The 23,959-nt window shown below is 31.3% G+C and overlaps 1 protein-coding gene across 19 annotated transcripts in view; it reads right to left on the bottom strand.

Moving 5' to 3' along the window:
* LOC115209155 overlaps positions 1 to 23,959 on the bottom strand; it is a 1,103,332-nt gene that overhangs the window by 659,751 nt on the left and 419,622 nt on the right. The gene's annotated exons all lie outside the window — the stretch shown is intronic.

Raw genomic sequence — 23,959 nt, 5'->3', positions numbered from 1 at the left:
TGCCTTAGATAGGAGTAATTGCTGAGACATAAAATTACTGAAGCATGTCATAAAAGTTACAGAGGAAGTTATAGCCTGATTATTTAGACTAGAAGAGATGCAGCTTGGTTTTGCGTCATGGGGAAGTACTATTAATGCCATTTCCCTAAAGAAACAACTACAGAAGTATTTAAGTTAAAATGTAATCCAGTGTACTTGGCATTCATTGATCTGGAGAATGTTTGCTACATCCTCTAGTGCTCCCTGAAGAAGTTAGGGGTAGATAAATGGCTGATGAAAGCCATACAAGCTATGTACAGGGGTGCTGTCAGTAAGGTGAGAGTTAGACATAAGTACAATGATGAATTTAGAGCAGAAGATGGTATGCATCTGAGATTAATTCTCAGTCCTATCCTATTCATTATACTCCTTCAAGCTATAACAGAGTAATTTAAGACCAGCTACATTTGGGAACTCTTTTATGCTAATAACCTCATACTCATAGCAGTATCTTTAGTAGAATATACAATAATTTAGAATAATTTATCATTTCAAACTCTAAACAAAATTCCAATTTAATAAAATTCAAAAAGAATCAAATGAAAAGTTCTAAACTCTATAACATTTTACATTGAAGACTAGCAGAGATATCTGGTGTTGCTCGGGATTAAAATGGCATAGTTCTCTTATTGTTTTACTTGTTTTCGTCATGTGACTGCAACCATGCTGGAGCACCACCTTTAGTCGAAGAAATCGACCCCAGGATTTATTCTTTATAAGCCTAGTACTTATTCTATCGGTGTGTTTTGCCAAACAGCTAAGTTACAGGGATGTAAACACAGTAACATCAGTTGCCAACCAATGGTGGGGGCTTCCGTGCTGGTGGTGGCCAACCGGGGTCCATCAATTGTGGCAGTCTTGTGTGAGGGTATATAGCTCAGCTTAGTCAGTACCCATGATAATCGTTGCACTATTTCCTGTGGTACACTTAGGAAATATTCTTGCATATATATATATATACACACATACATAAATAAATATATATATATATACATAACATATGTATACACATACCTAATATATATATATATATATACACACATAAAATATATATACATATACATAATATATATATACATATACATAATATAGGCATAGGAGTGGCTGTGTGGTAAGTAGCTTGCTTACAAACCACATGGTTCCGGGTTCAGTCCCACTGCATGGCACCTTAGGCAAGTGTCTTCTACTATAGCCTTGGGCTGACCAAAGCCTTGTGAGTGGATTTGGTAGACGGAAACTGAAAGAAGCCCATCATAAATATATATATATATATATGTACATGTGTGTGTGTGTGTGTATATTTGTGTGTCCATGTTTGTCCCCCCAACATCGCTTGACAACCGATGCTGGTTGGTTTACATCCCTGTAACTTAGCAGTTCAGCAAAAAGAGACCAATAGAATAAGTAGGAGGCTTACAAACGAATAAGTCCTGGGGTCGATTTACTCGACTAAAGGTGGTGCTCCAGCATGGCCACAGTCAAATGACTGAGACGAGTAAAAGAGTAAAAGATATATATATATCTATGCATATGTATAATATATATACATATATGTAATATATATATATATATACACACACACATACACACACATATATATATATATATATATATATACACACACAAACGCACACATATATATATATATATACATTTATATATGTGAGATAATAGTTTCACTTTTAATACTTTCAGTATTAACAGTGAAAGTATTATCTCACATACAATAGAGATCGTATTGTTTTACTTTTGACACATAATACTGAAATAGTGTAAGAGATAAGAGATTGCTTCTGGCTTGCATTAGGCATAAAGTTGATAATTCTTTTGGTGTATGACATTGCATGGACCATAAAATAAGGCATGTGTAAAATTTGAAGAAAATCAGTTGGGTAGTTCTTAAGTTTTAGTGATGCACACATATAGATACACAGACAGACAGACACACATTCTCAGTTTTATATATATAGGTAAACAGTTATTGTGTAAAGTGTTTAATCTGTGACTTCAAGAATAGTAGCAAGTTCCACAGCTGTCTTTTATTTTCATAAATATTGTGCATACTGTAAAGGAGCACAAAATTAAACACTATGACAGAGTTCATCTGAAAATATGTCCTTTGTTGAGAAAAGAAACAAACACAAAGACAGCATACTGGAATTCTAAAATGCTGACATAGAAATGTATAATAAACATAGAATTTCATGTAAAAAATAAGCAACTTGATTACAATGAAGAAAATGTCAAGAAGGAAAGAAGTATAAATGTTTTTTTCTTTGATCAATTATTCTTCTATCATTACAGATGTAGATGTCTTTGTGAATGCAATGCTTCATTAACATTATCATTGCTCGATTAGTAATTGCTCAAATTAGTGTTGCTTTCATACACAATAAGCTGCATTGCTTAAATAAATTTGCTTTAAAACAGACAAGGGATTAGAATTGCAATCAATCTATCCATTTAACATTTGTTCCCTATTTATGTGTTGATTAGAAAGAGCAGCTCAGTATGTTTTACCCTAATTTAAATTGATTTCTACCTTTGTTGAAATATTTAAACATTTTATTCAAATGTAGCTATGAAGATAGCCTAATTCATTTCAATATCTGCCAATTTTACTTTATTCAAAGTAAATGGAATATGGACTTTATTTGTGTAACAGTTCAAATATATTCTAGATATATGAGACTTTTAATTTAAAAATATAAACACATTCTTTAGGAAGACTGCAAAGATTTTAATTCAATCATGTAATGTACACATCAAATATGAGGCTACTAATATATTGCTTAGCTGGCCAGGCAAATTAGATGTGACTCATTAATCATGAGTTAGGGCATTTCGATGGCATATTGAATCAATAAATCAAAACTTTACAAGTGATGAAAGGAAACAAATAATTCATAGGATAATATATCTCCTAAGATCAAAGCTATGATCCTATTGAGGTAAATTCATAAGACTTTTAGAAGTGGAATTGTAAGATTGCATGAGTACATAGGTTTAAGTCCTATTGGATACTCGTTTTGATCAAGCTCTATAAATAATGTGCCTTTTCATCTATACCTGATTTAACATATAAGCATAGACTCTGTTTAGTTCTAGAATTGTCCTCAAATAATTTTACTGAAACTGAATTTTGTGTAAAATTTGTGTACATTATTTTTTATACATGTCAACCTCTAATTTTCATGAAAACTTATTGTCAAGAAGACATGACTAAAAAGTAAAACTCTATTTGTAATGCTTTCTTAACCAAATGTTTTTTAAAATCAAGTCATATTTTAACCATCATATTTAAAATTTTGTATATTTGTAAAATTAACAATAAACCCAGAAATTTTATATAAACAAAGCATAATACTAAAGAAATTGATAAAACAAAATGAAATAAAATACAACAGATACAGAAAAAATAAATTTTGTTTTAGAAGTGGGATTAATTTTAGCAAGTATGATGTCTGTACTAATGTTTGATTTAACTTTGTATATTCCTTGTTAATGTCAACATTGACAAATAACATTTCAGTGTAGAGTATTTATTTTGAATGCAAGTTTGTAAATTCATGAAGTCTAAAATAATATAAATATTCTATACAAATAATCATTAAATTCTTTGAAACATTATCATTGAAATTATCTTAACTGCCATTTTCCCATACATATCAAGGTAAACTGCACATTATATTACTAACTTGCCTTGATACTATAACATTTTGCTTGTGAGATCTAATCTCACCATATTTCTATACTTTAGTCTTCCTTTACCATATATTAATTTGCATTATGTGTTCTAATAAGGGCAGTTAAGGACAATTTTCTTTCCTACATACATCCACTAATTTTCTAACAGCTACTCAGTCAACTCACTTATCCTCTTGTTTCATACAAGTTTGTGTTTTCATTTTCTCCATTCAAATATTATCTCCTGTATTCAATGTTCATGTCTCATTACAAATTCTTCATACAGTCTTCTCTTAACAAAGTGTGAGAAACACTTCATTACAGATAAACTTCCATCTTTTACTTACTCAAACTTCTACACTCCCCATTTCTATATTCAGCACAGGAGTTAGCTATTAAATCTACCAAACTGTCAAAGAAATTTGAAAATTTTATTTATTAAAAGTTCATACTTCTAACCATTTTTTATCCCAGAGCATTTAAAGTTATGACCCCCTGCCTTCTCCCACCTTCTTTCAAAGAAAGATCTTGTTGCATCTATTGCACATATACTATTTACATTCAGTAAACAGTAATGAGTTCCTAGGTACTTTATCTCCTCAAATAAAGCAAGACCATTTTCCTGTATCAAACTGGCATTTTGTGTTCTTCCTTACTAACAAGCACTTAACCCATTAAGTACCACTGTCCTATAACTAGAACACTAAATGAGAACATATAAGCCATATCGTGTTGTCTCAGTGTCCTATTTATAGGACACTGAGTATTTCCATTTCTACTTGAAGTAAAGGAGTTTTAATAATTATTTTTTCCATTTTAACCTATTTTCAATCATCTGTAAAAATTTAAAAGTAATATTCAGAAATTTAAGTACTCTGAAACTTAATGGGTTAAGTGTTTGCAAAGTTGACTTTCATTAAATTAAGCTCTGGACCTTTACTTCATGTTTGTAACTGTAATTTTTTAATGAATTTCCTCCCTAGACTGCTATGAAGTCATCACTATATAAAAGGTCCCATGATCATGCAATTTTAACCTGCTTACATTAGCTCTATCCTGTAATATTTTTGCTAAATCTCCCATCTCTTTTCAAAATTTGTTCTATCAGTTTGAAGTAAACTTTTGTAACCACCCTTCTCTGATGCTTCTGAATACAATTAACTTGCATAGTAATTTATGAATTTACTCAATAAACTCTCATAATAGAAACATTTCTACATCTCTTTCTTTTCATTATCACAGAGGGGAAATTGCATATTTAATGACATTAAAAGTCATATGTAGCTCCCTTTTTTAGGATCTAAAATACTTCATACCTCTGATTCTCATGGCATATATTTTATATTCTCTAGTTCTCTATTACTTCTTGCTACAACCTGTCTTCTATCTTTTCTGGTATTGGCATATAGCACTAATACCCCAAACCACTTTACTACTGCACCATAGTGCTGTTCACTTTCTGACTGGAACTTTGCTTGTCTACAGAACCATTGTGGTTTCTGTTTAACTCCTATACAATAGCTACCTTTCTCTTCTTAATGGAAAGCATCATTTTAATTAAAAGGTCTTCCTTCTCCTGGTTGAAGTTTACTTCCTAAACTTTGGCAAAGAATTTCAAACAGTTTTCTTTTTCGACTGGCCTCCGTGCTGTGGGCACGTAACAAACACCATCCGATCGTGGCCGTTCGCCAGCCTCATCTGGCACCTGTGTCGGTGGCACATAAAAAACACCATCCGAGCGTGGCCGTCTGCCAGCCTCGTCTGGCACCTGTGTCGGTGGCACATAAAAAACACCATCCGAGTGTGGCCGTTCGCCAGCATCATCTGGCACCTGTGTCGGTGGCACATAAAAAACACCATCGGAGCGTGGCCGTCTGCCAGCCTCGTCTGGCACCTGTGTCGGTGGCACATAAAAAACACCATCCGAGCGTGGCCGTTCGCCAGCCTCATCTGGCACCTGTGTCGGTGGCACATAAAATCACCCACTACACTCTCGGAGTGGTTGGCGTTAGGAAGGGCATCCAGCTGTAGAAACACTGCCAGATCTGACTGGCCTGGTGCAGCCTTCGGGCTACCCAGACCCCAGTTGAACCGTCCAACCCATGCTAGCATGGAAAGCGGACGTTAAATGATGATGATGAATTTCATTCTAGATGGATGTTTTTAATTCTCCCAGACACCTTACCATTTTTCTATAAACAAATGAGATTGCAGTATTAAAATATGTAGGGCGGTTGGTGTTAGGAAGGGCATCCAACTGTAAAAATCCAGCCAAAACAGTCACAGAAGTCCTGTGCAGGCTTCTACCTGGCAGGCTCCTGTCAAATCATCCCACCCATGCCAGCATTAAAGGCAGACATTAAACGATGATGATGATGATGATTGTCATAAAAGTGTGAGAAGTCTCAAGATTTATAATCTAACTGAAAGTAAAATAATGCTAGGCAAAGGCATTATTTTAATCATATAAACAAATTTAAATAAGAGTTATACTGTGGACAACAACAATGTTGATTGCAGTATGGATGATAAATATTTAAAGGCAGTCAAGTAAAGCAGAAAAGCATTTTTCATCTATTTATTTTCAATTGATTATCTGATTATCTTCTGATATCAAAAAGTAAACTGATTTCAAGTATGACTTTCTTACTAAACGTTGTAACTCAATTGGATTATAGTATTTTATGTAGAAGCACAGTTTTAATATCTGATATATATAAATATTGAAAAAAAAAAGTGGGCAGATGTTTTATTTAAATAAGCAACAGACATGACTTGCAACTTCAATGCAGATGATATACTGGTTTAATAAATTAAGACATACTATTTAAAAGATTATTATATATCTACATCTGTTTACAGTAAATACATTGTGGACTTTTTTCCAAAACCTTCTTTTAAATGTCTATAACAGAAAAGAACTTGAATACAAGACAAATAGCATACAGTTCCTGATTCTCAGTTTAAAAGACTTCAGCAAATTATTTTGATTAAATTGTTTTGTTTGATTTTAATGAGGTATTACAAAGTGAGGAAAATTTGATGGATTTTAATGATTTCTGGTGTAAAAATGGCTAGCTACAGTATATGTAGTAAAACTAGAGAGTATTTAAATAATCAATGTGTGCATTACAAATTTTGTATGGACTTTAAATCAATACCTTGCAACTGATAGAGTAATTGATAAATAATAAGTCAATGTGTTACATATACAAACATTGAGAAGATGCTACTTCATGTAGTCTTATAACAGCAAGATATGGTGTACCAATTCAAAAACTGGGATATGCATAGTAGTCGGTTTTCTGAAGCAATGTATCTATAGACATAACTTGAATCATTTAAGTATTACTTTGTAAAACATTTCCTTTTGATAAAGAAGCTTTAGAATTAGGGTTTGCAGTTAAAATAGAAGTAAAACTAACAGATTGGTCTTAAACAGCAATATAGTTTATTCCTATTTTTGTTTTTGTCTACTTTATGAACTGCAATTTGTTTCTTTACCACATCACGAAAATTACATGATTATTATAAATTTATATGATGAATAATAAAAAAAATAAGCAATGGAAAGATATCTGACAACAACAAAAGAACTAAATAATCCATGTATTAATCCCAATACCTGTAAATATTTGATACTTTACATAATATCAATATATCTTCAAAACCTCCATCTCAGATCAATACAGCAGGCAATAATTATTTTTTTACCCAACTTTGAGTGATAATATATTCTGACCATTTGTCAATCAAATGAAAAATACAGCAAATAATATTTTTATTTTCTATAAACAAAGTAAAAGCTTGGCAATATTTGCAATAATGGTTTAATGTTTTATTGAAGATAATTTTATCATAGGTATTATATCTCCTTTTTTCATATTTATATGGATAAGTTCAAAATTTTCCCTCTTCACTAACATAGCATCCAACTACTTTATTTCATAGTATATTTTTCTACCCAACTTTCCTTTAAACATTCTGAGAACTGCTTCCATCTAAGCTTACTCACAGACTTGCCTTTCTTCTTCTCATTAGCCTATCTGCCCAACCTCATATACCATATAATACACACTGCAACCAATTTTTAGAACTAAACAGAAGGATGAAAAATAAGTCTCACAAGTGGGAGTAATTTTGTATCAGTGATTCAAATCAATTTTTATGCACACAGTTAAGATTAGCTAACGAATAATGTGAAGAATACAAAATATATAAAAAGAGTATACCCCTGTAGTCATCTTTTGACTATAATCAAGAGCTCAGAATTGGATGTCCTTGCAAAAAATTATGTTGTGATGACCAAATTTATATTGCAGAACCTACAGGAAAGTATCAGGAGGTAAAATAAAAGTTCATCATGTCAAAGAACTAATTAACAGACAACAAAAATAAAACATTTCATAAGTGGCCTAGCTCAAAATAAAGAAGTTGATTCATTTGAGTTCAATACTGCATACTCAAAGCCCACAAGAAGTATGCAATATTTGTTCAACTGCAAGTCTCAGCAGATTAACTGGCCATTAGACTAATAGATACATCAGATAAATAGAAATAGCAAGATGTAGCCTTTCGATTGCTTTATGGTATGCAAATGATAGGTAGCTTACACTACCTACATGACATAATTAGATCAAACAGTTATATTTTAACTGTTAAAGTCTTATACAACAAATATCTGCAACACTACACAAAACTGCAGTTTGAGTGTTGTTGTTTGGAGACAAAAACTGAAGCTAAACACTCTTCTGCATGAGAAACAAAGTTTAACCACATTTTAGAAAGAGATTCCTATCAAAAGAGTTCCTTTTTGCACTGTTTGGGTTTACTTTTGCATTTGGAGTGGATTTCCCTAGATATTTTCTTCCATTGATTTTCAAACTTAATAGAAGTTAATACCTCAAGAGGTGAGCTAAAATTCCATGGTATCATTTATTAATGAGTTCTTTACTCTAATTTATCTATTAAAGATTGTAAACACCAACTAAGTGATATTGTGATTTATTGATTCTGAGCTTGAGTGGAGTTATTACATATTTGATATTGCATTAATGCTTTTGTTGGCATATAAAAAAGATTAAAAAAATATAAAGATATAAAAAAGAAACAATTTTCTGATATATTTTAAATATAAGATCACTTCATACTGCTGGGTTAATGAAAGAGTATGATTATTGTAATAACAAAAAAATAACAATAATTTTTAACAATAAAGAAACAAAAGCTACAAAACTTTTGAATGGAGGTGATGTAACATGACTTAGAATTCTTTTTCTAATGGGTGTTATGCAGTTTCCAAGTTACGGAGACTAAGTGGTGCACAAATTCAGCACTGAGACAGGAAACTGATGCCCCAGAATCAATATCATGTAAATATATGTTGAAACACATATGTGTAATCAACTTAACTGCACTCAACATACCTTAGTAGGTAAAAGTGACATGACTACAGGTAAAAAAAAAAGCCAAAACATCTGGCAAAAATTACAGTTACAGAAGACATCAGCAATTGTTATATTGCATCATCAAAATTCATGCTAATTTATATAATAGTTATATTTTTACAATTTTTATATGCGATCAACCACAGTTCTTCAAAATCTCACATTTCTAATAGGAATTCTATTATCTAAATATTATCTAAACAAGATCTATTAATGAAACTGAAATTGAAAATTTCAACTTAAAATTTATTATTTAATTCTTAAAGTCCTTAGTCCATTCTTGCAGTCAACAATAATCCTAGAAACAACTTGCATTCAGCCAAATAATATTTTCCAATCTTACAACAATCATCAAATCTCAGGAAAATAATTAAAGAATCACAACATATCACAGTAGTATAAAATGATTAAAGCCTAATAAGTGAATACTAAAGCAAAAATCAGTTTGTTTGATCGACAAGCCTTCATTCACCAATTCTCTCTATACACAGGCCCCACAGTGAATTGTGTCATCTTGCTATTATTTCAGCCATTTCTAAAAAAAAAAAATGCATGAAATTTTGTAAACACTATACCTTACACTTTAGAATGTATTTATACAGAACTCTCTCTCTCTCTCTCACACACACCTATTTCTAACACAACAAGTAATCTGGATTGAATTATTAAAGTATTAAGTTTAAACAACCCTCACAAATTCAACCAGCATATCTTCAATAAATGAATCCTAAATGAAAGCAATTTTCCAGGTGAGCATAAAGTAAAATGAACAGTAGCAAATTTTATTATGAAATACTCAACAGCCTTATAAGAATCAGAATATACCTTGAAACCAATCATACTTAAATAAACAAAACAACATTTTGTAGTGATAAGGAAGTAATATTCTGAATAAAATTATGATCTCAGCACATGAATAAGCAACAAATTAATTCATTAAAATGCTCAAGTATATTCTGTTGAGAATAAAAGAGTTTGAGTATAAGAGAAACTAACAGTATGAAATACTAAACCAATCAGATTTCTGAAGCTGAAATTGTATATTTTGATTTATCTTAATATATATGGAATTTATATGGAAAGTAATAACTCAAAGATGATCTAATATAAATAATTCAAATTCCTTTTCTCTGTTCTCAATGTTTTGTTTATATCTTTAATCGATTAATTAGTTGTATAAAAATGTATAATTTACAAAATGTCTGGTCAGTAACATCACTTTCAAAACACATATACTATACAATAATCTCTGCATACTCATACATGTACACATTACATTTATGAGCAAGGATTGAATTGAAAGTTTTTATTAAATTATATATTTGGCTATGTATATACTTATAAAAATCAAAATTTTATAATAGTCTCTACATCCATACTTTTATCAAATACTTTCTACAATTAAGGCTCCATGTGTATATGTAAAGTATGAGTCTATGAGAATATTTCTTTTGATATCCATGAATTATAGTATTGATAAAAGTGGTGCAATAAAGATATATTTTCCAGTTTTTATTAGAAAAGACGAAAGTGGAACAGCAAGAGTTAGAATGAATGTTATTGATGGATGATAAGACAGACAAAAGCAAAAAAAAAAAAAAAAAAAAAACCCATAAGAAAACATAAACCTTTATAAGTTGCAGAATAAAGTAGTGCAAATGTGAGAATACTGGGAATTCTTTACCTAAAATTTTTATTGTTATCAACAAAACATTATATATTGAGAAATCAATCAGATTTTCTTTTTCTTTTTTTGGTAGGATGAATAAAACAGAAAAGGTTTCCTTTACTACTATTTACAGTAATTAGGTACATACATTATAATTTTACCCAAACAATATGAGAGTGAATAATGTAGATAAAGAAAAATGAAAAAGAAAAAGAAAAAAACTAAACTTTATGAAATGCAGGAATAAGTCTCCATTATTTTCTTTTTTTTTTAATTCATTTATTTAGAATCCAGACATCACTGAAGTAAAATATTGTCTTGAATTGGCTGCTTCTTTTCTTAAGGATAGAAGCTCAATCTTGAGTATCAACAATAATGTATAAAAGAATAGCATTGAAACATAAAGAATACGCTCCAGGTTGGACAGAACACAACTAATGGTTTTCTGTATATATTTCTAATATGATCTTTGTTTCTGTGATGCTATATAATAAATGAAATAATCATAGTTTGTAACACTTGACTCAAATAGCAGAAAAGTTGTTTAATACCACTGTCACAAAAAACACAGAGATCCACATATCAAAGTGATTTTTTAATGACTGATACCAGAGTTCAACCTCTGGTTTAAGTACCGAGAGAACTTACCCATCATATGATACACTAATTATTAAAAACTGCATTAACTATTTAAAGAAAAGCAATGAACTATGAAATTGAAAAATTAGCAAAAGTTAGCAATAAAAGTGTAACTCAAGTCCGAAATTAGTTTTTATGGTAAAAGTAGTTCCCTGTAAATGATGAAGTTAATCATCATTAATAAGCCATAGTGAAAACTGAACCCAGTAGAAATAATTTTACTTTTGCTGCTTCTAAGAAATTCTTCCATTTGAAAAATAGCATTGTTGTGGGAAAAGAGAGGATTGGGAGTGTTACTGAAATCTAGAATTGAATTAGCAATTATAAGTCTGATTCTGTAAGCTTAACTATTTGATCTTGAGATATCAGACATAATGGCAAATCACAAAGTTAAATAGTGTCTATTACTCCATTACTTTTCAGAAAAAAAAAACACATAATTACATCCCAGTTTCTTCTATTAACAGATCATTTTTGCATATCCTCTTTACTCTTTTACTTGTTTCAGTCATTTGACTGCGGCCATGCTGGAGCACTGCCTTTAGTCGATCAAATCGACCCCGAGACTTATTCTTTGTAAGCCCAGTACTTATTCTATCGGTCTCTTTTGCCGAACCGCTAAGTGACGGAGACGTAAACATACCAGCATCGGTTGTCAAGCAATGCTAGGGGGACAAACACAGACACACAAACACACACACACATATATATATATATATATACGACAGGCTTCTTTCAGTTTCCGTCTACCAAATCCACTCACAAGGCATTGGTCGGCCCGGGCCTATAGCAGAAGACACTTGCCCAAGATGCCACGCAGTGGGACGGAACCCGCAACCATGTGGTTGGTTAGCAAGCTACTTACCACACAGCCACTCCTGCACCTATACATATATGTATATGATTTTTTTTATAAGGTCAGAGTTAAGTGAAATTATCCAAGAAGACACACCATCTGGAGCATAACATTCATAGCAAAGAATGAATTGAATGAAATACTCTGAAAAAAAGATTTTCCAAAAGATACTCTGGAAGATTCTGCAATTCTAAAGCTAACTGCACTGACTTTCACGTTGTCTGATGGTGTTCTTGCATTACCCATTACTTCTAGGATTTTTGAAAATGGTTCTCTTTTGCATGATTTCTTGTTATGTAAGATTTCCACTGATAGGAATTGAGCTATACTGTCACTACAGATAGCACCAGGTGTTCCAAATAGAGAAAATAGTTCTTTGATGCATCAGACAAGGATATGAAAGGTGTTATCTGCTCAATGAAAAACAAAAAGATACTATGAGTATTTATCAAGTGTTGCTAAAAGATTTTGTTTTGATATCATGATACTTTAGATCCTACAGAATTTATTGAGACATTTTCAATGTAACTTGGACAGCCTTTACAAAGTTCTCGTCCATTTTACTGTAAAATTTAAGTTTTGATTCAGAGTATGATCAGAAGTCATCACATGTTATGAAGATCCTTAGAAGAAAATAGGACATTTTACATAAAATAGTATATTTTTCTCCCTCAGAGTAGTAATTCACTATGAATTTGCTGGAGAAATTGGTGTAAATCTTTAAATTACAATGGGAAAATGCCATTTTGAGATTGACTCAGTAAGTAAAAGTGTGTGTGGCATTTGTATTATATGACCTTGCTATAGCACTATTGAATATATCATATAAGTAACAATAAAAGAATAAAAGAATTTTAAAAATTATTCCAATGGAACAATTGTTTTACTTAAGTAATAGAAATGACAATAATCACATTAGAATATGTTTTCTTTTCCCGAGTGACTTATATATCCGTTTTGCTATGGCAATATTACATAGATGAATGGCTGCGGAAAAGTTATGGCATAGATCCAAACCAAAATAATTACAGTGGCATGAAAAAGAAAACTGGCTTTTAGACAACCATAAACAAAAAGAATGAAATGATAAAAAGTGAGGACAACACAATGAAAGGACAAATGAACAATAGCTAAATGATGAGTTGAAGTTTTAATGAACAGTTATTAATAGTTTTCTTTTTTATATCGAGACTGATAAAACAATTCTTTACAGAATGCAATTTTTACTTATTACTTAAAAAGCTATAAGAGATAAAAGATGAAAATTCAAAACTTCAACAATATTGATAAAAAAAGAGATTTTAATTAAAGGGGAACAAAACAACTTGAATAAGTATATTATAAAATAAATTATCTCAACTTCAAATTTTAGGCCCAGTATTGAATAATACCAGCTTTTGATAACATTCATGACTGAATAGAGGAAATGTTTAGAATAAAAAAATCACAAGCTCAAGGATTTATTACTTCATATTAACACGAAAGCTTAAGTACATAATTGCAGTTTAGAAAATTCCATAAATTAGTAAATAATTAAATAATTTAATCAATGAATCAAAATTTATGTAGTTTTAATGAAAGACTGAATTCTGATCAGTTAAAAAATGAATGACAAAAAAAATGTGAGTTCAAATATACTTGACTAGAAGTCGAAAAATTTGGTAATCTTCTTTCAATAAACTGAAATATTAAAAATTAGCCTGTATCAATTCAGTATTCTAAAAATTATTGGTGCAATCTATGAAGATTGTTTTAGATAAATAATGGTAACTATAATTCAAACAACTTCTAAATATTAACCTTAACCAACCAGAAGCTGACTATGTCATTAAAGGCTAGCATAAAGAATTGCTGAACAAATATAAAAGTCTATCCAGGAGATAATCATAAATCTAAAATATATGTATTTGTAGAAATTTAACAGTTAAAAATAGCAATATTTTGAAGTAAACATCTCCATCTGAATAAAAAATATATGATCAAATATAATGTAATCAAAATGAAAAGAAAGGAAAAGACAGTGAACATAAATACAGAAAAACCTTCATTTTTCAAATTGTAAAAGAACAGAAAAAGTTACGAAAAGAAATTATCAAAGCACTAAGACTTTTCCATGAAAACACTCTTGAAATATTTTAATACTTACAAATTTAAAATAAACAAAATAAATTGATAACTCTTGTTTAATTTCATGAAATCATTTTTAAGAAAGTTTAACTGAGTATTTTTTTCATGTGCTATGAATGAAGAACATATTAATCAACATATATTTTACCACAGAATGGACAATAAAGTAAACACTCTACAAGATCATTCAATATGTTGACATTCATGTTTTTGATTTGGAGTACATTAATATAAAATAATCTTTGTTGCACAACTTGCAATGAGATATTTCCCAGATATTTATCCAATATCTTGTTGAATTAATTTATCAAATACTTTTCCACCTAAAATTGGATAAGTATTTATTGTGTATTTATACTTTCTTGGTTTATGTTTCACTTCCTTGTCATATCTTGCACAGTAATGTATAACAGCCATTACTTAATTGCCTCCCCAAAGAAGGATGCTAAACTGTAGATTGTCTGTTATTTATTGTTATACGAAAGAAAAATAAATTATAGGAAAATATTTGTCTTTTTCTGTTGATTGAATACTTAGGAAATATGCATTTTATTTTTGCTGTGTTTAAGATAGTGTAAGTATGCATATATGTCTAGAAAGTTTAACTTCAGAGTAGGAAACTAAAACTTTACTCCTAGAAGTCTATCTGAAGTAATACATTTAAAATTGTCTCATTTCTTGACCATTAGTCGAAAATCTTTCAAAATATGTATATTTTTAAGAGTTTTTTGTGTAATGAGATAAAAAACCAAGGCTGTGTTGATATTAGAACATTTATAGATAGATGGTCTTACAACTGTTTCCAGGATATTTATTAATTATATCCCTTCATCGAGACAGTGTGAGAGGATGGCTAAGTCATAGTTAGTTTAGATGTGATACAAAATAGAGAGTGAGGTGGAGGAAAGAAAATAAATGCAAGATATGTAGGGATATTGAAGTTTTTGTTAATAAATGAAGTTGTAATTTGTTTGGTTTATGTTTGAATATCTTTACACAACAGAATTCTAAGATTGTTTTGGACAATAAATAGTGACTTCTCAAAATAAGATTATAAACTTACTACATTAAATTTAATAATATTAACAGAGAATTGATTATAATTCTACAAAATAAGGTCATATATTATTGTTATTGTAGCTCCAAATCTTTCCTGACTGAGGAAGCTTAATGATCAAATAACCAATCTGTTATTTTCTCAGACATTGCATATCTTAAACTTATACTCATTATGTATCACATACTGTCTGAAGCTCAGTAACTACATACTTCCACTGCAGTAGAGAAGAAATAGTTGTTGTAAAGAAGCAGCATATTTTAAGCAACCTTCTAAGTTCTTCTCACTATCAATTCTGAGACAAAAGGTTGAAGGACATCTATCTAAGTACTTGGTTGGATGAAAGGCAAAAATGACCTCAGCAGGATTTGAATGGAAAGCATTGAAACATCTAATGGAAGGGATTTGCCCAACTCTCTAGCAATTTGCCAAATGACCATCTTGTACATAATCCACAGTGTGCTTTCCTGATCAATATGGTATAATGTAATTTGAAGAAAATTTTATTGTGATTTCTCTTAGTTTACATAACCATATAGAGGTTTTCTCACTGATTCATACAAGGTCATATTTAATGATGATGAATCAAGATAATTGTTCTGAACAGTATCTGTGTCTCTATATCAATGTTCAAGCTGTTACTAGGTTCTTTTCTAATATGGAGCATATTTTTGCATACAAAAATATTAATTATCAGATTCAGGTTGGAGGTAAGTTTCAAATAGTAAAAGGAAATCTACACCTTGTTTCACAACCAAATAATGTTATATTAGTCCTTCAGTCATCTTAAATTATGGCAATCATATTTTACCAAAAACCTCAAATAAACAGTGTGTATTATATACTCATAATTATATATGTACCTCCCAAAGCAAATTGTAGCATACTAGTTAAGTTTCATTTAGTTCACATTCATATAATGTTAGACTTTAAATTTTAATTAATGCAGTTACATAAATGATATCTTATACAATGATTAACTTTTATTATGCTGATAACCTGTTTCTCATTGCTGAATCTGGGAAAGGGCCACAGCAAATATTCCAAAATCCAGAAAAATAGTTTAATGGTCAAAGAACTGAAGGTCAACATAACAAACACAGATTAGTTACTGAGAACACAACATCCAGTGATATATGAGAAGTTACCTTGCTCAATTTGTAGATAGGAAGTTGGAAGAACTCAATAATGTGTCTTCAATGCAGTGATTAGGTGCACAACAGATACAGTGGAATTTCTGCCAGGCTGTTCATGACCCAAGAACTTCAGATGCCAGAAATGCCCAAGAGTAGATAGCTGTAAGAGTACCCATAAAGTGAAGTACCTCTACAGCTAAGAGACTCACTACACATAGTAGGTAGCTACTATGTTTAGTGTGTCTAATTTGTGCTGCATGTAGTAATAATATAGTTGCTTGAATAAGAAAAAAAGTAAAAGTTTATGGAGCTATTACCTCTGTTGCCAACCTAGGGCTTTTCTCTTCATACCAAAACCAGGCTGTATGAAGCATGTGTAAGAATAATGGATTTTAAGGTTTTTTACTTGGGAAACATAGTTAGGCTAAAAAAAGTGACCTGTGCAGTATTAATTACTTTAAAACATTACAAAAATTTAGATATACAAGGTCAATCATTTTCAAGAACATAAATACTTCAGTCCAGCATAAAAATATAACTAAGTAAAATCCTGTCAAATATAGCTAATATGTAAAATAATTAAAGAGCCAGAAAATATTAAAACTGTCATAACTAAAATTCAAAACATATTTCAGATGCACCATGGAAATTGCTCAGATAAATAAATAAATTATAAGAAGAGATGAAAGTAGCCAAAAGAAGTAAATATATATATATATATATATATATATATGCATATATGTATGTATGTATGTATATATTGAAAGGGCATGACAGAGAGTGAGAGGGAGAAGTTAAATTGCTGAGAGAGCTTCACAGAGAAAGAAAGAGGAAAGTTAAGAGAGATAAGTAAAGGCATGAGTAAATGAGAATCAGAAAAAAGGGTGGAGATAAATATATTCACCAAAAACTGATAGAGAAAGTAAGAGAACAAAAATTATAGAAGTAGCATATAATTTGCTTAAAGCAAATGCAATTTTATTATTATTTTTTTTTATCTTGTTGAAACTTAAATTCTTATCATGACAAACACTGCAGTCATTATTTTAACTTAGAAAAATAACAAGAATTTCTAATACCGTAGAACCTCAGAGTACAAGTGTACCATTGTACAAGTAATTTGCCGTACAAGACAAAACTTGTGCGAAATTTTGTAGTGAAGTATGAGTGGAAATCTGTAGTACAAGTAAGTTTCATACACGTGACCACTAGCTTGAACATGCTCTTCCAACAAGTACAGCCTCAGTTTGCTCAGTTTACGTTTATCTTGTTGTAGTAGCATCTCTGTTGTGTTTTCTAAGTGTTATTCTTAGTTTTGTGCATTTTTTGCTATTATTTTATAATAATTACATGTGTTAGCCATGTGTCCTAAGAAAGTTAATGCAAAGGACAGTGCTGTGAAGAAGAAAATGCTGATTATGACGGAAATGAAGAAGGAAATCATTGGTAAACATGAGAGAGGAGTGCATGTAGTGGACATAGCACATCAATACGACTGAAAAACATCAACCACCCTGAAGAGAAAGGACAAGATCAAGGCCATTACAACAGCAAAGGTTTCTCCAGGCTCTTCAGGCAACGTACATCTGTCCATGTAGAGATGGAAAAATTGCTTCTCCTGTGGATCAACAAGAAGCAGCTCACAGGAGATACAATTACGGAGACCATAATCTGTGAGAAAACACAAGTGCTGTATGGGGATCTCCTGAAGCGAACCCAGGAATATCAATGGAGAAGACATCAGCAGACATATTTAAGGCTAGCTGTGGCTGCTTCGATAATTTCAAGAAGTGGACTGGTATTCATAGTATCACAAGTATGGAGAAGCATCAAGTTCTGACTTGAAAGCAGCTGAGGGTTTCATGTGTGAATTCCATCAGCTCATCACAGCTAAGGGGTACATCACACAGCAGGTATTCAGCTGTGATGAAGCTGGCGTTTTCTGGAAAAAATGCTCAGAAGAACCTATATAATGCAGAAGAGAAGAAAATGCCAGGCCACAAGCCTATGAAAGATAGGTGAACTCTCACCCTTTGTGCCAATACCAGTGAAGACTTGAAGATTAAGCAGCTCTTTGTCTACCATGCCGAAAACCCACAAATGTTCAAGTCACAGAAAATCCTGAAGGAGAAACTGCAGGTCATGTGGAGGGCAAATGTTAAAGCCTGGATCACTAGTCAATTCTTCACCAAGTCGACCAACCTTATCTTCAGATCAGCAGTGAAAAAGTACATTCTGGAGAACGATCTGCCTCTCAAGGCTCTCCTCATCCTCAACAATGCTCCTGCACACCCTCCTAACTTCGAAGATGATATCCTGGACAAATTTACATTCATAAAAGTGTTATTTCTTTCACACAACACTACTCCTGTCTTGCAGTTCAGAGACCAACAAGTGATTTCTAATTTTAAGAAATTGTACACCAAACACCTGTTTTGTTGATACTTTGAAGTCACCGAAAATACAAATCTAACCCGTTGTTAGTTTTGAAAGAAGCACTACAACATTAACTGCCTCAAAATCATCATTATAGCCTGACAGGGTGTCATGAGAACACTGAATTCTGCGTGGAGGAAACTGTGACCTAACTGCATATCCAAAAGGGACTTTGAGGGGTTTGAGTCTGATACACCTGTAGTTGAGGAGATAGAATTTATAGAAAAATCTCATCCTGTAAAAGTATCTTAAGGTTATGCAGCTGCTTTATTTAATGACACTGCCTTGGTGCATTTTCGTAACATTTTGAAAGGCAGGAAAAATCAGACTTCTCTTGAAATGACTTGCAAGTGTGAAAAGTGAAGAAAGTATGTCCAAAAAGCCTAAATTAAATGAGAAAATATCAGAAATTGTTCTTCCTGATGTCTTAATGGAAGGAGATTCTCCTTCCAAACAATAATCCTCCTCCTCCCCACTCCATCGTCTTTCTCGTGCACAAATTGTCCCGTCTTTAAGGTAATTTAAGTAATAAAACCAGTTTACATATTTCTTTTTACATTCTCTTTTATTATGTTTTTATAATTGTCATTTTCCTTGTAACTGCAACTTTTCTGTTTTAAAACTCCTAAAAAATTATTTCTGGGTGGTTTTGTGAGGCTGGAACGGATTAATCATATTTTAATTAATTTCAATGGGGAAAATTGATTTGTAAAATGTGTAAATCATAAAATGAGCTGTCATGGAATGATTTAATCTCATACTGTGAAAAGCTTATGAAAATGTGAGATTTCACATTTAAAAAATAACAAAACTAAAGTTATCAAGCATTTATGAAGGAAACAGTGTATAAATATCATAGTGATGTTGCTTAAGAAAATCTAAGTTATAATTGGAGGAGAAACAAAGAAACATAATAGGAGAATTAATCTGGCAGTTTCTATAGAGAAACACCAAGACCAACCAATAAAATTGAATTGCAATTTTAAAAAATGAAAGAAAGATGGATAAAAGGCTACACATATGAATTCAAATTAAATTTCTCATAAAATATATTACAACAGAACCCCAGCCTCCAAGATGGTTAAATGAAACAAAAACATTTTGCTTTGTGTATCAAATTTCCATTAAGGAATTTTAGAAACTTAATGTAGAAACTACTGCATAGGTTTTTATACATTTAAGCAACATATATATTACTTATAGAATGCATTCTACTTAGTTAATAAACATATGCTAGATAAATGAAATAAGACACCATCTAACTTGAAACAGGAGCAATCTAAATTCTTAGAATTGAATTTACATAACAAACCAACACCAATTAGTGCTGAGATATTATTTAGAAAAGAAAGGGTTTAACCAAGCATACTGCAAGCAAACATTAGTTGAGCCAACTGAACTAATGATTTAGAGCAAGAAAAATCTTTAAAAATATCATATATCTATATATATATATTTATATATATAGAACCCTTTTGGTCATTAATGACCATAGGATTACATCTAGAAAGTTCCACTCCAAGACACAAGTCTGGGCAAGGTCATCATGGAAGACCAGCAGTCTCCCATGAATAACAGCCTCCCTTCTCCACACCACTGATATTATCCAAGAGAAAGGCAAAGGCTGATATAGCTTGGCACTAGTGACATTGCAACCCATTTTTACAGCTGAGTGAACTGGAGTAACGTGAAATAACACGTCTTGTTCAAGAACACAACAGACAACCTGGTCTGGGAATCAATCTCCTCATGCTTGTGAGCCTGACACTAACTACTAGCAATATATATATATATATATATATATATATACATGCACACACACACACACACACACACACAGATATACATATATATATATATATATATATATAACTAAACTCAAGGTTATCCCTGCTTATTCCTTCCATGAAAATCTTTATAAACAAACGAATATTAGCAGTAAGGATTAAATCCAGCCAATTGAATATTTACAACCAATGTAACTTGTCTGGTTCTTCAGTTTTCATCACTTAGATTTCCACTATGCAATCTATAAATTACAAACAGTTCTATATTTTACTAAATAGTTCCTGGTTTCCTATAATATGTTTAAAGAGAATGAAGCACAAACAGCTTATGTAGACAGCACACATTTGACTTTTGATGTATTGTAATTTATGAATAATGATTTCAGGCATGGGATTAGTCTTTTAGGACTTATTAAAATCTAATGATTATTACAAGACTGAGAAAATGCTAAAAAGTAAAAGGTTTTCAATAACAACAAAGAAAATAAAGATTGTACAAATACATGGTTAGCATTTATACTTAACCATACACTATAGCATTATATATATAGCTTTTTTCATTCCCAAAAGTTATTTTGAATACAATGTAAAGGTGAGTGGGTATTTTTGTTCAAATTTATCTCTCCTTTCTCTCTAGTTGAGCAACCTCTCTGAGTTGTTACCACAATAATACACCATAATTGTAGACATACTTTGTGAGTGGGAATACATGCCATCTGGTTCTCACTCAGTCCTCAGTGGCTTTAGCAGAATACATTCTGTTGCAAGCATTTCATAAAACTATAGATCTCTTCCTGCCCATGTTTTTCCTACAGATATCTGTGAAGGTCTGTAATGGTCATGGGAACTTTCCTCATCATACTAACTTATAAACAGAATATTAAAACAGCAAATCTTTGCCAACATAAATCAAGGTAATTTACATTAGCCTCATTATTCCCAATAGCAGTGAAATTTTCAACAGGTGGTAATATGTTTATATTGACAAAGAGCACAAAACATTCTTATTGAGTCAAGGACATCAACATCAACTGCAATATCAAAATCAAATCAAATGGAAATTGTAGTTGTGAGCCCCGTGCCAGTAGCACATAAAAAGCACCATCCAAACATGGCCGATGCCAGTGCCACTTTGACTGGCTTCCATGCTAGTGGCACATAAAAGCACCATCCAATCGTGGTCGATGCCGGATCCTCTGACCCCTGTGCCAGTGGAATGTAAGAAGCACCCATTACACTCTCAGAGTGGTTGGCGTTAGGAAGGGCATCCAGCTGTAGAAACACTGCTAGATCAGATTGGGGCCTGGTGCAGCCTCCTGGCTTCCAAGACCCAGTTGAACTGTCAAACCCATACCAGCATGGAAAATGGATGCTAAACGATGATGACGATGATGATAATTAATTGTCTCAAAATAACCTTTAGTATTGTAATATTCACTGCTGAAATAACTGCCTTGCAGAAAACAATATAACTTTTTCATGAGGCAATCACTACAGCAGAGAAGACTTGAACACTAGAAGGACTGAAGCACCTTACATACTAAATGAATCTTTATTTAATATTTTCCTTTTTGAAAACAGAGTGTTAGTGAAAGATAGAGATAAATCTTAAGTAAATGCAACAGAGCTGGTGTTGTTTTGAAGGACAGCAAAAAGAATAACAGGTCTTGCACACTGATGCAACTTACTTATATAATATGTTATTTATACATAAGAAAAATATATATACTCACTATATAATCTTCAACAAAAGAGCTTTGACAATGTATTTAGAAATTGGCTCTTATTTTATTGCAAAGGAAGCAGTTAAATAAATAATGATTTTTGCATTGTGAAAACTATTGATTTCCTTTGCACCAAAATAAATAATGATGGTACATGTATGTGTATGTGCATGTGTACAATCATGTACACACATTGTTTGACATTTTAAGCTGCTATTTATTGAGCTTAGAAAAACAACTAAATTATCTTCTTATATGTTTAATGTTAATTTCTAAGAACAAATAATTTCTGCTTAGAATTTTAAGTGAAACTGAAAAATTTTCCTATATTCTTTCTAGTTTAAATAACAACTTACTTCATATATCAAGTGTAAATATATGTAACTATAAGTAACCCAATGGTTATAGCTGATTAATGTTATATACATTCTTCTGCTTTATCTATTGTTAAAGCTATTCAGTTTATTATTTATCTATTATTAAGTTTGGTGTCAGCTTTTAAAAATTATAGTTGATTCATTAATGCTTCTCAAGTTTCTCTTATTCTGCATTTTTTCTGGTTTACATAGTTAGCTTTATCTTCTTTTAGAAAAATGCTATTAATGGAGTGAGTCATAGAGGTTAAAGTATATTGGTTGTACAAGTGATGTAATGACAAAAGTTCTTGATACCATACTAAGCCTTTTGTTTCATCATTCTACTACATAGTGTCATTGAGATCTATCATTCTAGAAACACATGTTGATTATCAAGAATTCAAATCCTATTATTAAACAGGGAATTGTTTTCTTCTTTTGAATTAACCTAGTGATATTAGTAAAGCACCTTTTTCAATAATTCAAGAAAATAATTAAATTTTCAGAATCATCCCACTTATTTTGACATGGAAAATTTGAAGCAGAAATTTTATAATCCAGAAGACTTTGTTAACTGATAAAGCTAAAAAGTCATAAAAAAAAGAAAAGACCCCAGTTGTCTATGAGAATCCAGTAAATTACTTTTTTTATGTTTATAGTGCACAAAACTCGTCTCATTTAACTATTCTAGCAGATGAAATACAGATTATTTTTTCTCTTGATTTTATGACATACTGAGTTGCTGAGATCCAAAATTGTAGAAAATATACTCTAGAAAGTATTTCTTCAAAATATATAATTTTTAAAAAATCCCATTAAAATGTAAACAATTCAAAAAATTATTGAGGGTTGTTTAATTTTTGTTATACTGGCCCAAAGATCTTGGGACATATCTTGTAAATACATCTAAGTAGAATGATGTAACCTATGAGGATTATGAATATTGAAATACAAGACTAAAGGAACAGAAAACATAATGAGTAAATGTGCAGCTACAAG

The sequence above is a fragment of the Octopus sinensis genome, linkage group LG3 (assembly GCF_006345805.1).
Source record: "Octopus sinensis linkage group LG3, ASM634580v1, whole genome shotgun sequence".
NCBI classification, from domain to species: domain Eukaryota; kingdom Metazoa; phylum Mollusca; class Cephalopoda; order Octopoda; family Octopodidae; genus Octopus; species Octopus sinensis.
Note: the sequence above shows the minus strand (reverse complement) of the source record. Positions and strands in the feature narration are given on the sequence as shown.